General features: G+C 40.6%; 1 long non-coding RNA gene and 1 pseudogene across 1 annotated transcript in view; both read right to left on the bottom strand.

Annotated features, from left to right (window-relative positions):
- The window catches only part of LOC103669603, a 217,132-nt gene that overhangs the window by 98,060 nt on the left and 102,732 nt on the right, over window positions 1–16,340 (bottom strand). The gene's annotated exons all lie outside the window — the stretch shown is intronic.
- Window positions 8,982–10,560, bottom strand: LOC121102481 (annotated as a pseudogene).

Genomic DNA, 16,340 nt, shown 5'->3' with positions numbered 1-16,340 from the left:
CCAACACCAGTTTCTCTTTTTGATTTTTCCTTGCCTATCTCCAGTTCCCCGAAGTGCATTCCCCAGAAACGCTAATTCTGTAGGCCAGCAGGGGGTCACATCCAGGAGTCTTCAAGTGCTAAAAAGCACCTGATGTGACTTACATATGGCACACTGAGAAATCATAACTTATTTCAAAGAAATGATTTTTGTAGTCCAAATTTCAAACACAGGGAAGAACAATGGGAAGATTGTTTTGGGACTTCAGGTACAGTTCCAGACACTTTGAATTGTGCAAATAGAGAGTAATCTTAGTCAACATCAGCACCATGCTTTATACTTAACAAAATAGGCTCAGATCCTTACTCTGAGACACCTCGCACAATAACCCTACAAGTAGATTATATTTTTTCCATTTTACATAAGAGGAAACTGAGGGTCAAAGAAGGTAACTCAGCAACTGAGACGCTCAACGCAGGTTATAAGCCTCCAAGCACTTTTTCAATTATCCTCAGGCCAACTCAGCCAAGGGCTGATGTTGGACTAAGGGCTGCGCTGGACAAGGAGGCATTTGCTTGGGTCTTAGTGTGTGATCTTACACTTTTTGCCATTGGTCAACTGGGAATACGGGAGTTTACTGGCCTGGGAATTTATCTAAACTACTTTGGAGAATTGCGCCATTCTGGGTACTAGAAGGAATTGTGCTTATATCTAAGGAACAGATTAAAAATTCAAAGTGTGATGTCAGAGGCAAAGACAGTTAAATTTACTACATCCTCAATGTATGAAATTAAGGATGCTTAGTAACATTTAGTGGTATTTTGAAATCACCACATTCAGATTTAAAAAATAATAATAATACAGTTAAAACAAAAGCAAGTTCATTAAAATCTAATCATATACTTCTCCTTTATGTATTAAAATGAAAGCCGTGAGTGATGCTTTTAATTATAGTCCTGATGTTTTAGTTGCTGAGCAGTTTATTTAAGTGACAGTATCACTTTCTTATTACATAATTACTCCTACTGAATTTGTAATGTAAACAAATAGGAGACTAATAATTCAGAGACAGCAGTAAAATTGATAGTACTCACCAGATAATAATTGTAATGGATTTATTGCAGGTCGCTGATTCAGACCTAATTTAGTTTGAGAGTTAACTAATTAGAGGAAAAAGAGTTACAGGCTCACTTCTTTGGCAGGATCTGCACCTGAAGTCCTCATGGTGTTAAAGACAAAAAAGATCCAAGGAAAAATCAGTATCCACGCCGAAAATCAGTATCAATGCAATTTTCCTATTCTCCTTAAGCTTGCCTATATAACTCTGAATATCCCAGACCAGTGGGAGGATATTAAAAGGAAATAGGATTCTCATTAATTACAACAAAGAGTAGGGACTTGGTCCACAATGTCATTGGCTACATTATAAGTAGTAAATACCCCATCAAAAAAGCCATTAAAGAAAAAAGGCAGGGGGTGCCAGGGTGGCTCAGTCAGTTAACCATCTGCTTTCGGCTCAGGTCATGATCCAGAGTACTGGAATTGAGACCCAAATCGGGCTCCCTGCTCCCCGGGGAGTCTGCTTCTCACTCTCCCTTTGCCGGCCACTCCCCCTGCTTGTGCTCCCATGTGCACTAGCGTGCACGCTCTCTCTCTGTCAAATAAATAAATAAATAAATAAATAAATAAATAAATAAAATATTTAAAAAATAAGGAAGAAATTCTAAAAGGGGGGAGTGGCACCTGGTGGCTTGGTCGGTTAAGCAGCTGCCTTCTGCTCACGTCATGATCTCGGGGTCTTGGGATAGAGCCCAGCAACTGCAGCTGGCTCTATGCTCAGTTGGGGTGTCTGCTTATCCCTCTCACTTTCCCTCTATGCTCTCTCTATCTCTCTCTCTCTCTGATAAATAAATAAAATCTTAAAAAAAAAAGAAAAAGGCAGAAAAGCAGATTCCTACACTGAGGGAAAGACATGGTTTCAACATATTTTTTTTTTTAAAGATTTTATTTATTTATGTGACAGAGAGACAGCCAGCGAGAGAGGGAACACAGCAGGGGGAGTGGGAGAGGAAGAAGCAGGCTCACAGCGGAAGAGCCTGATGTGGGACTCGATCCCCGATCGCCAGGATCACGCCCTGAGCCGAAGGCAGACGCTTTAACGACTGCGCCACCCAGGCGCCCCTCAACATATTTTTGAAGGTCACTTCAACTTTAATGTGCTGTGATCTCAGACTCAGATCTTAATTAAATCCAATTCCACCTTCCTAAGTATTTGTCAAAAAAGTAGTCTTCTCTGGTTTAAAATATGCTAGACATTTTTCCATATGCTTTTAAAAACATATTAGAAATGCTCTGTAAACTCTTCTGATTTAAAATAAGGTATGGTCATCTTGTGTCATTAAGAAGGAAATTTTGTTGGTAAAATTTTGTTAGGAGATGGTTAGAGGTAAGAAGCAGTCAGTCTCATGAAGGAAGGAGTTAGGAGTTTTACATATCATGTTCCTTTTATGAGTTTCCCTAGAGAAATCATGTTGTATGCAAACTTCAACAGGCACAGCCCTTGCTTACTGAACAATCCACAACTGAAGCTTCAAAGAGATAATCTGAACCCCATATATAACCCCATCCTAATATAAAGACAGGCTTTTATATGTTCACAATGCTCACATGTACACTCAAAATAACCAATAATGAGTGAATAATGATTTTCAGCTGCAAGAGGTGATGACAGGCTTATTTTATTTTTCATTGTTTCTTTGAACCTAACAACAACTAAAGATGCTGGCGAATTACTTAATGCAAGATACATTATCCTACTCCAGCCCAGTAACTGCCATAAAAGCTCCCATATCTTCTGTGCTCAAGAGAAGACTACTGAGAGTCTTCGAATGTTCTAAGCCTTGGGCCTAGTAGACAGAAATGTTTCCCTTCTCTAAACTGGGAGAGTGCATACTGAATTTCACTCCAAAGTTAATAATAATGAGAACTTTAGAAGTTAAAAGTTAATATTTGGAAACCAAGAACAACAATAAGAAGAAGAGATGTCACAGTCAATAACTGCAATAATGATTATAATGATTACAAATAGATTAATTGTAATAAATGGTTCAACAGTAAGTTAGAGCATAACTTTATGATAGAAGATTAATAAGGAAAGAGAAGAAAAGGTGTTTATGCATACATAGGTAACTGTAGATATGTGTGAACTGCCAGAATTATCAACTATGCTGATTTAAATAGGATTTTCTTATTTATTTAGGAATGTGTCTCCAAGGAGAAAGATGTTTATGGTGGGTGGGACTAAAAAGGAGATTTCTCAAACTCAACTGGGATGGACCCACACTGACACACCAGAAGGAAATGTTTTGTCCTGGATATACCAAACCTACCCTGACCTTAGATCCTTTATTCTTTGTCTTTCCCTATGAATAGTACATTTAATATGACCAATTGTGTGTCCATTCCAATTATCGCTTGTAAGGAAGCAAGTTTAAAAACACCCAAGATATTGTAAATTTTTACTGGACCCTGGGGGAGGTTATATCCTTGGTACCAAGACATTAGGATGTTCTGCACTGACTTGGAGGCTCATGCTAGTGGGCAAATGCTATATGTCAAAAGATACCAAGATCCCACAGGGAGATGATCAGAACCTGAAAGCCAGCACCTCCAAATTAGGGATCAATTTTGTGCTTGGAGGTTCACCCTTCCCATTCTTTCAGTAAGTTTCAACTCACATGGGTTGTTATAGCAATGGGGAAGAGCTGAACTGGAAGAGAATTACATGATGGAGAAAGGGCATAACCAATACAGTGGCTTATCATGATATGCTCTACCAACCCACACAAATTCAAATGTATGTTGCTCAATAAAATCAATCAATCAATCAATAAATAAATATCTTAAATAATGTGGGCAATTCCGCCAACCATTCCACTGAATAAGTATATAGCCAAGAGTCAGAAAGAAGTGAAATGCCTGATCCAATGTTTTCAACCAATCTCAGTTCCATTGTTCCAAAAATGAGAATGTCCCTATGATTAAGACCAATTTTACTGAGTGTTCAAAGTAATATTTACTATACCCACATTTTGTCTTACACTCTGGCTACAGAAGGTAAACTCTGTGTAAGATACTTTATTCATTATTTAAATATTAACCAAAATTTCCTCCTTGGAGAAAATATGAGAAGGTAAATTGTCTGTCCCATAATGCCATGAGGTTAGTAGTATCTGAAGATGTAGTGAACCAGACTTTTCTTTTTTTTTTTTTAACTTTTTTTTTTTTTTAAGATTTTATTTATTTAACACAGAGAGAGAGAGACAGCCAGCAAGAGAGGGAACACAAGCAGGGGGAGTGGGAGAGGAAGAAGCAGGCTCCCAACAGAGGAGCCTGATGTGGGGCTCGATCCCAGACCGCTGGGATCACGCCCTGAGCCAAAGGCAGACGCTTAACGACTGAGCCACCCAGGCACCCCGAACCAGACTTTTCTTACTTTTCTGTGACAAATATTACATCAGTCTAAGTTTACCTAGTTCTAGTAAAAGTTTAGATATACTCCAAAACCAAACATTACTTAAAATCACCTGGCAGGCAAAAGAAACAAACTAATATGTCAACAGCAGTTTTCAGCAGGACCTGATGTGTTGTGACAGGCCATGGATGTTCTGAACTGCAAAAAGAATTTTAAGTTATGATGCAACACAGACTATGTATCTTTAATATCAGGAAGCACCTAAGTAAACCTTTGTTCATTCTAAGCCTTGTGCTGTATGGAGACATTGATTTTCCTATTCAGACATAGAAATTCTTGTTCAAATACTTGATTGTCTTTTTCATTTGGAAGGTTATTTGAAGACTGTGAGCTTCTTAAGGCCAGGGACTATGTCTTGTTTCCTGATATTTATTTCCCAGTACCTAGTACATTATAGATGTTCAGTAAATATTTAATGAATGATGAACAGAATTGTATGTTTAAAATTGAGAAGGACAGAATTTTGTTGGGGGGGTTCTCAATGAATTTAAATCAAAGTTGCCTCCATTGCAGCAAATGGAAGTAATTACACATTTATACTCACCAACCATTGATAATATGGCACATGTGTACAAAAGTGACTATGTGTTAATAAAAATTGAAACAGCAATTAATAAATCTAGTTTTGAATTTAGTGTCCACTGGTAGTTTGTCTTAAACTTCCTCTGGACTTCATATTACCAAAATATTTTTTTAATTTAACAGTGTTTTCTGAACATGGCACCTGGACCTTGACATGTACCTCCTTGTGATATCCCAATGTAGCTATCTTGTATTGACATTGATCTTGACCACTAATGATAAAATTGTTTTATGCACATGTTTTATCCCTCCAGGAAATCTCGCTTAGGGCAGAAATCTGGGCAGTAGGTTCTCAATAAAACATTTGTTTAATGAAAGTACAACAGGCATGGTCTGGGACTATGTACATAATGGGTAAGAGAGCAGGCTGAGAGATAAACTCCTCAGGATCAGATCCTAGCTCATCTCTTAGTGCCATTTTAACATACATAATTTGCTTAACCTCCCTGAGCTTCATTTTCTTCATGTATAAAACACAAAAAGTGTTTGTGAGGATTAAGTGGGGTCATCCATGTAAATAAAGCACTTAGAATAAAGCACACGATAAGACCCTATTATGCCAGGGCTGCCATAACTAGTTTGCTTATATTAATTTGCATAAATACTACAATTAATAGATGTTATATGTAATAAATGTTAGCTATTATTAGCTATTTTTATTAGGTTGGATGTATAAAATTATCAATATTTCACCATTTTGACCTGCAAAAGCAACAGTTCGGTGGGTTTGATCTGATATCCTATGAACTTAAGACACATGAGCAATTTGGTCAAATCAGTCTGTTAAATCAGAAAATGGGAGAAGTGGATAAACCAATTGTTTATACAACCAAATATAAAATATTAATCCATTAGAAATAGTCTCTGTATGTAAAAAGCTGGGCTTTATATTATATTTGCAACCCAGGTCTCAGGACAGAGAAAAGAAAAGCTAATTTGGAAGGGCTGAAATTGGGAGAGGGAGAAACCTGAGTATTCCACACCAGCACATTTCTACACTTTTCTGATTGTCATCCACATCTAACTGCCCACTAGTCCAGCTCAAGGCTAACTTTGTCTATTTGGGCAGAGTTGGTGGATATCTAAGGGAAGTGATTTCAGGGAAATTTTGAAAAGATAAGTATCTTAAAATAAAATGCCCCAAATCCAAAATAGCAGTCATCATCGTCTCGGGGTCAGAAATGATACTCCAGAGAAATCCTGACAAATTTGCAAACATATTACCTGAACAAGCTCGTGCTTAGCTTATTTAGTGCCCACTAAATAGGGTCTCAGCTTAACAGACTGCTAATGGAATAGGTGAGAGGATACATATGTTGTGATGAGGCAAGTGATGGAAAAGGTTAAAATACACACAGTGAAGCGAGAGAGCAGAAGGCTTGGATTAAAGACTCAGGATGTCTAAGAACTAAAGTGGGGAAGAAAACTAAAAATAAATGATCCAAACATACCTGGTTTAACACTATCTCCCCACGCTCTCCCTAATCCTCTATACTCCGGATCAGTGATAACACCTTCCACACTTCCCCACCCTCCCACTGTGCTCCTATTCTTTGGCTGGTCTAAAATCGGACTTTCCTCAAACTGAGATTATCTCAAACTGCCTTTTTCTGCCTAATATAAAGTGACTGCTTTCATCTGAGCATCTGCAAAATCAATTTTCTTCACCCTTCACTTTGGAATGCATGTTTAAATATAGCCCCAGTAGCTGTTGTGCTTAACAACATTAGCGAATTGCACTCCAATTTAACTTTTTCAAATAACCATCAATATCTGTGAAGATTCTTAGTTCCACCTTAAAGTCCCTGAGTTGAATGATCACTCTTTTTCTTTTTAAATAAGAAAAAAGCATCCTCTGAACTTTAAACAGTTTTTTAATGAACAAGAATCCTTATCAGGAGGGGGTTTTTTTGTTTTTTGTTTTTTTAATGAACTGAACAGAAGCATTAACACAGGAACAGTTGGTCTCTAATCATTAGCTGGAGAAAACTATATTACATGGCTAATGGAAACACTAGGGAGGCACGGGGGAAATAAGAACTATGTGTTGGCAACAGCAATGTGTCTGTAGGCAGCTCCAAGTTACCGAGTAGGCTTGCATTACTATAAACAATACAGAAGCAATAGAGTTATTATAATAACCTTTCAACCTCCTGAGAATTTACCATATCAGGCATCTTGGGCCTGTGAAGGCTAGTAAGGAGTAGCTTTGGCATTACTGAGGAATGCACTGTTAATATTAACCTTGTTGGCATGTTTAGCAGAAAAGTGACCAATGATAGCAATAGCAATCCCATACATTTGTACAATACCATATCCATTGACCTCCTTTAATTTTTTTTAAACTTTCTTTTAGCTTTATTTCTTTTATTTTTTTATTTAAATTCAATTAGCCAACATATAGCACATCATTAGTTTTTGATGTAGTGTTCAATGTGACCTCCTTTAATCCTGACAACAACCCTAAGAAATAAGCATTATAAATGAGGTTCAAAGAGGTTGATAAGGGACGTGCCCAAGGCCACACAGATAATAAATGATAGAGGCCAATTTTATTCAATATTACTCAGTGAACTTTTACTGACCTCCCTCCCTGTGCAACTCTCTGTGCTAAGCACTGGGGACACCAGAAAATTAGTCATGGTGCCTGCCTTCAGAGAACACAGAGCCTGCTGTAGACAACAGGTGGTTATTCATTCACTCAGCAAATTCCAATTGTTGAGGGTCTCCTATGTGCCCAGTATGACTGGGGTACTGAGAAATGAGCAATGCACAAAATAGACAAGGTTCCTGCTACCCTGGAGTGTGCATTCTAGTAAGGACAGACAAGTAATTTAAAATAAACAACACAAAGTCTACATATTCTATGACTCCAACTATGTGATATTCTGGAAAAGACAAAACTATACAGACAGTTTTAAAAAAATCACTTGTTGCCAGGAGTCGGGGGGCAAATGAGGAACGGAAGGATGAAAAGAGGATTTTTAGGGCAGTAAAAGCATTCTATATGATACTGTACTGGTAGATATATGACATTACATATATATCAAAACCCATATTGCTATACAAGACAAACAGTGAACACTAATGTAAACTAAGGACTTTAGTTAATGTATCAGTATTGGTTGAACTGTAACAAATGTATTATACTAATGCAAAATATTAACTAACAGTAGGGGAAATTGGGTGGTGGGAGGAGGAAGAGGGTATATGGGCCTCTCTGAACCATCTCCTCAATTTTATATAAACCTGAAACTACCATTAAAAAACAAAGCCTGTTAATTAAATTAAGTAATTAAACAAGGCAATTTCTTGAGTGCAACCAAACTCAATATCAACAGAGTAATATCACAGAGCCAGGAAGGTGCTATAATGGATCAAAGAGGGCATCTCTGAGGAGATGATATTTTGAGGAGATGATATTTTAACAGAAGCTTGAAATGAAGCAAGCCTGGAGATCGTGGCAGAGATCTGGTTGGGAGAACCCAGGGAACTTGCCTCTCATCCTGAAGCTGTACTTGTACAGCAAGCCACCTCTTTCACTTCGATTTTACATTTATTCAGAGTGGCTTTGGGGGAAGCTAATGGAGAATACAGGGGAGGAAGAGAAGCTAAAGCTTCCTCCCTCCTACCATACTCACACAGCAAGTCACACCTTGGAGCAGCCTTGAAAAAGAAACAAACCTGGTGTGTTTGAGAAACAAACAGAAATCTATGGAAGTGAGGGAGTCTGGTACAAAATGAAGGAGGAACTAGCTATATCATGTAGGTTCTTGCCTGGCACAATAAGAAGTCTGGATTTTATTTCTCTGAAAGGAAAAGTTAATGGAGAATTTTCAGCTAGAAGTGACATGATTTGATTTACTTCTTTTTTTTTTTTTGGCTAGGTACAATATACTTTATTGATGGTATGACAAGGTAGGGCTCTCTAAACCCCTCCCCTTCTTCAGGGGGTCTGGAATGGAAACTGTGGAGGTCAGGAGATTCTCAGTGTGTTGGGGGATGAGTTGGGGCAAGGACTCCCCAGAACCTGATGGCCCCTGTCTTCCTCTTGCTCTTGCTGGGGCTGGCACTCCAGGAGCTTTTACTTTTTGGAGGCCATGTGGACCATAAGGTCCACCACCTGGTTGCTGTAACCAAATTCATTGTCATACCAGGAAATGAGCTTGACAAAGTGGCCATTGAGAGCAATGCCAGCCCCAGAATCAAAGGTGGAAGAGTGGGTGCCACTGTTAAAGTTGCAGGAAATAACCTGGTCCTTGGTGTAGTCCAGGATGCCCTTGATGGGGCCCTCCAATGCCTGCTTCACCATCTTCTTGGTGTCATCAAATTTGGCAGCTTTCTCCAGGCAGCAGGTCAGTTTCACAACCAACACAATGGAGGTGGGGACATAGAAGGCCATGCCAGTGAGCTTCCCATTCAGTTCAGGGATGACTTTGCCTACAGCCTTGGCAGCACCAGTAAAGGCAGGGATGATGCTCTGTGCAGCTCCTCAGCCATCACACCACAACTTTCCATAGGGGCTGTCCACAGTCTTCTGGGTAGCAGTTATGGCACGGACTGTGGTGCCAAGTTCCTCCACAATACCAAGTTGTCATGTATGACTTTGGCCAGAGGGGTCAAGCAGTTGGTGGCACAGGAGGCATTGCTGACAATCTTCAGCGAGCTGTCATACTTCTCATGGTTCATGCCCAACACAAAAATGCAGGCATTGGCAGAAGGGGCAGAGATGATAGCCCTCTTGGCCCCACCCTTCAAGTGAGCCCCAGCCTTCTCCATCGTGGTGAAGACCCCAATGGACTCCACAACATATTCAGCACAAGCATCACCCCATTTGATGTTGGCGGGATCTTGCTCCTGGAAGATGGAGATGGGCTTCCCATTGATTACAGGTTTCCCATTCTCAGCCCTGACTATGCCATGGAGTTTTCCCTGGGTGGAATCATACTGGAACATGAAGACCATGTAGCTGAGGTCAATGAAAGGGCTGTTGATGGCGACAATACCCACTTGCCAGAGTTAAAAGCAGCCCTGATGACCAGGCACCCAATACGGCCAAATCCATTTACTCTGACTTTCACCATCATGTCTTGGGGAAGTGGCTGGCACTGTACCAGAAGATGCAGCTGTCTGTCAAATGGGGAGGAGCAGAGATTTCAAAATGCTTTACATTTTGAAAGAACTGTGGCCACTGTACGGAGAATGGATTGAAAGAAAGCAAGAGTAAAACCAGACAGACCAGTTTGGAGGTTAGAGAGAAAAGCTTTGGGATATATTTAGGCTATAGAACCAAAGGACTTGCTGTTAATTAGATGAGCGAGATGAGAACAAGAGGGAAATCAAGGTGACTTCTAGATTTTTGGACGGAACAGCTGAGTCATTGATACTGCTATATCAGAACTGGGAAGACAAAGAGAGGGAAAGGTTTATTGGCAACAAGGGTGAAATCAAAAATTCTGTTAAGGTTTGAGATGTGGAAGAAAATTAAAAATATAATTATGATAAGTGCCACTAATATAAGGGCATATTCTAAATAATGTGAAACACAGAGAAAGGAGAGACGAAACCGGTGAGAGGAGAGAAGGGCAGGGAAGATTTCACAGAAGATGTGAAATTTAGCTTGTATATTTAAAAATAATGAAGAGGAGGAGGAGTTAAGATGGTGGAGAAGTAGGGGACCCCTTTTTCAGCTGGTCCCCTGAGTCGAGCTGGATAGGTACCAGACCATCCTGAACATCCACAGAATCAGCATGAGACGCAGGAAGATACATCTGGATCTCTACAAATGAACATCTCCAGTGCTGAGTATTGAGGTACGAAGTGGGGAGCTGTGAAACCGCGCACAGATATTGGAAGATAAATGGAAGGGGGAGGGAGCCGCTGCATTCGGGCACCGGAAAGTGGTAGCCACCTACATGGGGGAGCAGGCGGACTCTCGGACCTGCACCCGCGAGAGAGCAGACTGAGACAGTGAGCCAGGAACGTGTGCCACCAGACTGAAACGGAGCTCCGGTGCGCTCACTGGAACCAGACTGAGACCGGGAGCTCCAGGAGCACGGGGGTGGCTGGCAGCTGGCGGTGTTAGAAACACAAAGGACAGAGACGGGCCAGCCCTGGAAGTGAGGGCTGGGACGCTGGGTGTGGGGCGCACATCCCGGGACACTGCAGGGTTGAGCAGCAACAACAGAAACAGAGTTAAAGTGGCCACAACATCAGTGGAGAACGGTCCGCGAACCCTCTGTTCTGAGACAGAGGCTGAGATTCGGCCACTGCTGCTCTGACTCTCAGAAGAGGCACAGCAAACCACCAGGGAAAGCCGCCAGAGAACAAAAGCCTGGAAATACCGGCTCAGAGAGTGCCCATCCCCATCCCCCCTCGCAGGGGACACGGAGACTCTACCCAAACAGGGTTGCCTGAGTATCGGCGCGGCAGGCCCCTCCCCCAGAAGGCAGGCTGAAAAATCAAGAAGCCCACATCCCTAAGGTCCCTATAAAAACAAGTGGCACGCCTGGGTCCCGTCAATAATTTGGGCTCTGACAACCCCGCAGCCTCTCCTCATCAGAATGGCGAGGGAAATCCCCCCAGCAAAGAGAAAGCAATGAGTCTGTGGGCTCTGCCACAGAACTAATGGATATGGATATAACCAAATTATCAGAAATGGAATTCAGAGTAACAATGGTCAAGATGATGAATGTAGACTGAAAAAATTGTAGCGAAAAGGTTAGTGAGAATATAGAATCTCTAAGGGCAGAAATGAGAGCTTGAATCTGGAAGAAATTAAAAATTCTATGAACCAAATGCAGTCAAAACTAGATGCTCTGACGGTACCAGGAGTGAATGAGGCAGAAGAAACGTATCAGTGAATGTGGGGATGGGTTGTAGAGAAGAAAGCTAAATAAGAAACTGGGCTCAAAAAAATCTAACTCTCGAGAATGTAGGTTCCGGGAGATTACTGGATCAATGAAACGCTCTCAATGTCAGAATCATCAGCATCCCCAAGGGGGTGGAGAAAAACAGAGGTCTAGAAGAGATATTTGAACAAATTGTAGCTGAAAACTTCCCTAATCTAGCAAAGGAAACAAGCATTCGTGTCCAAGAGGCAGAGAGGACCCCTCCCAAGCTCAACCACGACAACGTCACGTCATAGTGCAATTCGCAAATATTAGATCCAAGGATACAGTATTGAAAGCGGCCAGGGCAAAGAAATTTCTCACATACCAAGGCAAAGGTATCAGAATTACGTCAGACCTGTCTACACAAACCTGGAATGAGAGAAAGGGTTGGGGGGAGGGCATTTTTAAAGCTCTTTCAGAGAAATACATGTGGCCAAGGATCCTCCATCCAGCAAGGCTGTCATTCAGAATGGATGGAGAAATAAAGACCTTCCAGAATCGCCAGTCATTGACCAATTTCGTAACCACGAAACCAGCCCTACAGGAGATATTAAGGGTGGTTATCGACAGCTTTATGCCAATAAATTAAGCAATCTGGAAGAGATGGAGGCCTTCCTGGAAACCTATAAACTACCAAGACTGAAACAGGAAGAAATTGATTTTTTAAACAGGCCAATTAATTATGAAGAGATTGAGTCAGTGATAAACAACCTTCCAAAAAACAAAACACCAGGACCGGATGGTTTTCCCGGGGAATTCTACCAAACAGTCAAAGAAGAAATAATACCTATTCTCCTAAAGCTATTATAAAAAGTAGAAACAGAAGGAAAGCTACCAAACTCATTCTATGAGGCCAATATTACCTTGACCCCAAACCAGGCAAAGACCCCATCAAAAAGGAGAATTACAAACCGATTTCCCTAATGAATATGGATGCCAAAATTCTCAACAAGGTCCTGGCTAATAGAATCCAACAGTACATTAAAAGGATTATCCATCATGACCAAGTGGAATTCATCCCTAGGATGCAAGGGTGGTTCAACATTCACAAATCGATCAGTGTCATAGATTTTACCCAGAAGGAAAAAGCCAAAAATCATATGATTTTCTCAAGAGATGCAGAAAAAGCATTTGACAAAATACAGCATCCTTTCCTGATTAAAACCCTTCAGAGTGTAGGGATAGAGGGTATATTCCTCAATCTCATAAAAACCATCTATGAAAAGCCTACAGCAAATATCATTCTCAATGGGGAAAAGCTGGAAGCCTTTCCCTTAAGATCAGGAACATGACAGGGATGCCTACTCTTGCAATTATTATTCACCATAGTACTAGAAGTCCTTGCAACAGCAATCGGGCAACAAAAAGGGATAAAAGGTATCCAAATCGGCAAAGAAGAAGTCAAACTGTCTCTCTTTGCAGATGACATGACACTATATGGAAAACCTAAAAGAATCCACTCCCAAACTATTAGAAGTTATAGAGCAATTCAGTAATGTGGCGGGATACAAAATCAATGCTCAGAAATCAGTTGCATTTCTATACACGAATAATGAGACCGAAGAAAGAGAAATTAGGGAATCCATCCCATTTACAATAGCACCAAAAACCATACGTTACCTTGGAATTAACTTAACCAGAGACGTAAAGGACCTATATTCTAGAAACTATAAATCACTCTTGAAAGACATTGAAGAAGACACAAAAAGATGGAAAAACATTCCATGCTCATGGATCGGAAGAATTAACATAGTTAAAATGTCCATGCCACCCAGAGCAATCTACACTTTCGATGCTATCCCGATCAAAATACCGATGACATTTTTCAAAGAACTGGAACAAACAGTCCTTAAATTTGTATGGAAACAGAAAAGGCCCCGAATCTCCAAGGAACTGTTGAAAAGGAAAAACAAAGCTGGGGGCATCACAATGCCGGATTTCGAGCTGTACTACAAAGCTGTGATCACAAAGACAGCATGGTACTGGCACAAAAACAGACACATAGACCAATGGAACAGAATAGAGAACCCAGAAATGGACCCTCGGCTCTTTGGGCAACTAATCTTTGATAAAGCAGAAAAAAACATCTGGTGGAAAAAAGACAGTCTCTTCAATAAATGGTGCTGGGAAAATTGGACAGCTACATGCAAAAGAATGAAACTTGACCACTCTCTCACACCATACACAAAAATAAACTCCAAATGGATGAAAGACCTCGATGTGAGACAGGAATCCATCAAAATTCTAGAGGAGAACATAGGCAGCAACCTCTACGACATCGGCCAAAGCAACCTTTTTCATGACACATCCCCAAAGGCAAGAGAAACAAAAGATAAAATGAACTTATGGGACTTCATCAAGATTAAAAGTTTCTGCACATCCAAGGAAACAGTCAGAAAAACTAAGAGGCAGCCCACGGAATGGGAGAAGATATTTGCAAATGACACTACAGATAAAGGACTGGTATCCAAGATCTACAAAGAACTTCTCAAACTCAATACACGAGAAACAAATAAACAAATCAAAAAATGGGCAGAAGATATGAACAGACACTTTTCCAATGAAGACATACAAATGGCTAACAGACACATGAAAAAATGTTCAAAATCATTAGCCATCAAGGAAATTCAAATCAAAACCACACTGAGATACCACCTTACGCCAGTTAGAATGGCAAAAATAGACAAGGCAAGAAACAACAATTGTTGGAGAGGATGTGGAGAAAGGGGATCCCTCCTACATTGTTGGTGGGAATGAAAGTTGGTACAGCCATTCTGGAAAACAGTGTGGAGATCCCTTAAAAAGTTAAAAATTGAGCTACCCTATGATCCAGCCATTGCACTACTGGGTATTTACCCCAAAGATACAGACATAGTAAAGAGAAGGGCCATATGCACCCCAATGTTCATAGCAGCAATGTCCACAATAGCTAAATCGTGGAAGGAGCCGAGATGCCCTTCAACAGATGACTGGATTAAGAAGTTGTGGTCCATATATACAATGGAATATTACTCAGCTATCAGAAAGAACGAGTTCTCAACATTTGCTACAACATGGACGGCACTGGAGGAGATAATGCTAAGTGAAATAAGTCAAGCAGAGAAAGACAACTATCATATGATTTCTCTCATCTATGGAACATAAGAACTAGAATGATCAGTAGGGGAAGAAAGGGATAAAGAAAGGGGGGTAATCAGAAGGGGGAATGAAACATGAGAGACTATGGACTATGAGAAACAAACTGAGGACTTCAGAGGGGAGGAGGGTGGGGGAATGGGATAAGCTGGGGATGGGTAGTAAGGAGGGCACGTATTGCATGGTGCACTGGGTGTTATACACAACTAATGAATCATCGAGCCTTACATCGGAAACCGGGGATGTACTGTATGGTGACTAACATAATATAATAAAAAATCATTAAAAAAAAAAAGATAAGCTTCTGCACAGCCAAGGAAACAGTCAAAAAAACTAAGAAGCAGCCCACGGAAAGGGAGAAGATATTTGCAAATGATACTACAGATAAAAGACTGGTATCCAAGATCTACAAAGAACTTCTCAAACTCAATACGCGAGAAACAAATAAACACATCATAAAATGGGCAGAAGATATGAACAGACGCTTTTCCAATGATGACATACAAATGGCTAACAGACACATGAAAAAATGTTCAAAATCATTAGCCATCAGGGAAATTCAAATCAAAACCACACTGAGATACCACCTTACACCAGTTAGAATGGCAAAAATTGACAAGGCAAGAAACTACAATTGTTGGAGAGGATGTGGAGAAAGGGGATCCCTCCTACATTGTTGGTGGGAATGCAAGTTGGTACAGCCACTCTGGAAAACAGTGTGGAGGTCCTTTAAAAAGTTAAAAATTGAGCTACCCTATGATCCAGCAATTACACTACTGGGTATTTACCCCAAAGATACAGATGTAGTGAAGAGAAGGACCATATGCACCCCAATGTTCATAGCAGTATTGTCCACAATAGCTAAATCGTGGAAGGAACTGAGATGCCCTTCAACAGATGACTGGATTAAGAAGTTGTGGTCCATATACACAACGGAATATTACTCAGCTATCAGAAAGAACGAGTTCTCAACATTTGCTGCAACATGGACAGCACTGGAGGAGATAATGCTAAGTGAAATAAATCAAGCAGAGAAAGACAATTATCATATGATTTCTCTCATCTATGGAACATAAGAACTAGGAAGATCGGTAGGGGAAGAAAGAGATAAAGAAAGGGGGGTAATCAGAAGGGGGAATGAAGCATGGGAGGCTATGGACAATGGAAACAAACTGAGGGCTTCATAGAGGAGGGGGGTGGGGGAATGGGATAGACTG

Source organism: Ursus maritimus, unplaced genomic scaffold (genome assembly GCF_017311325.1).
Source record: "Ursus maritimus isolate PB19 unplaced genomic scaffold, ASM1731132v1 scaffold_14, whole genome shotgun sequence".
Lineage (NCBI taxonomy): Eukaryota > Metazoa > Chordata > Mammalia > Carnivora > Ursidae > Ursus > Ursus maritimus.
This window is presented reverse-complemented; position numbering and strand designations above follow the sequence as displayed.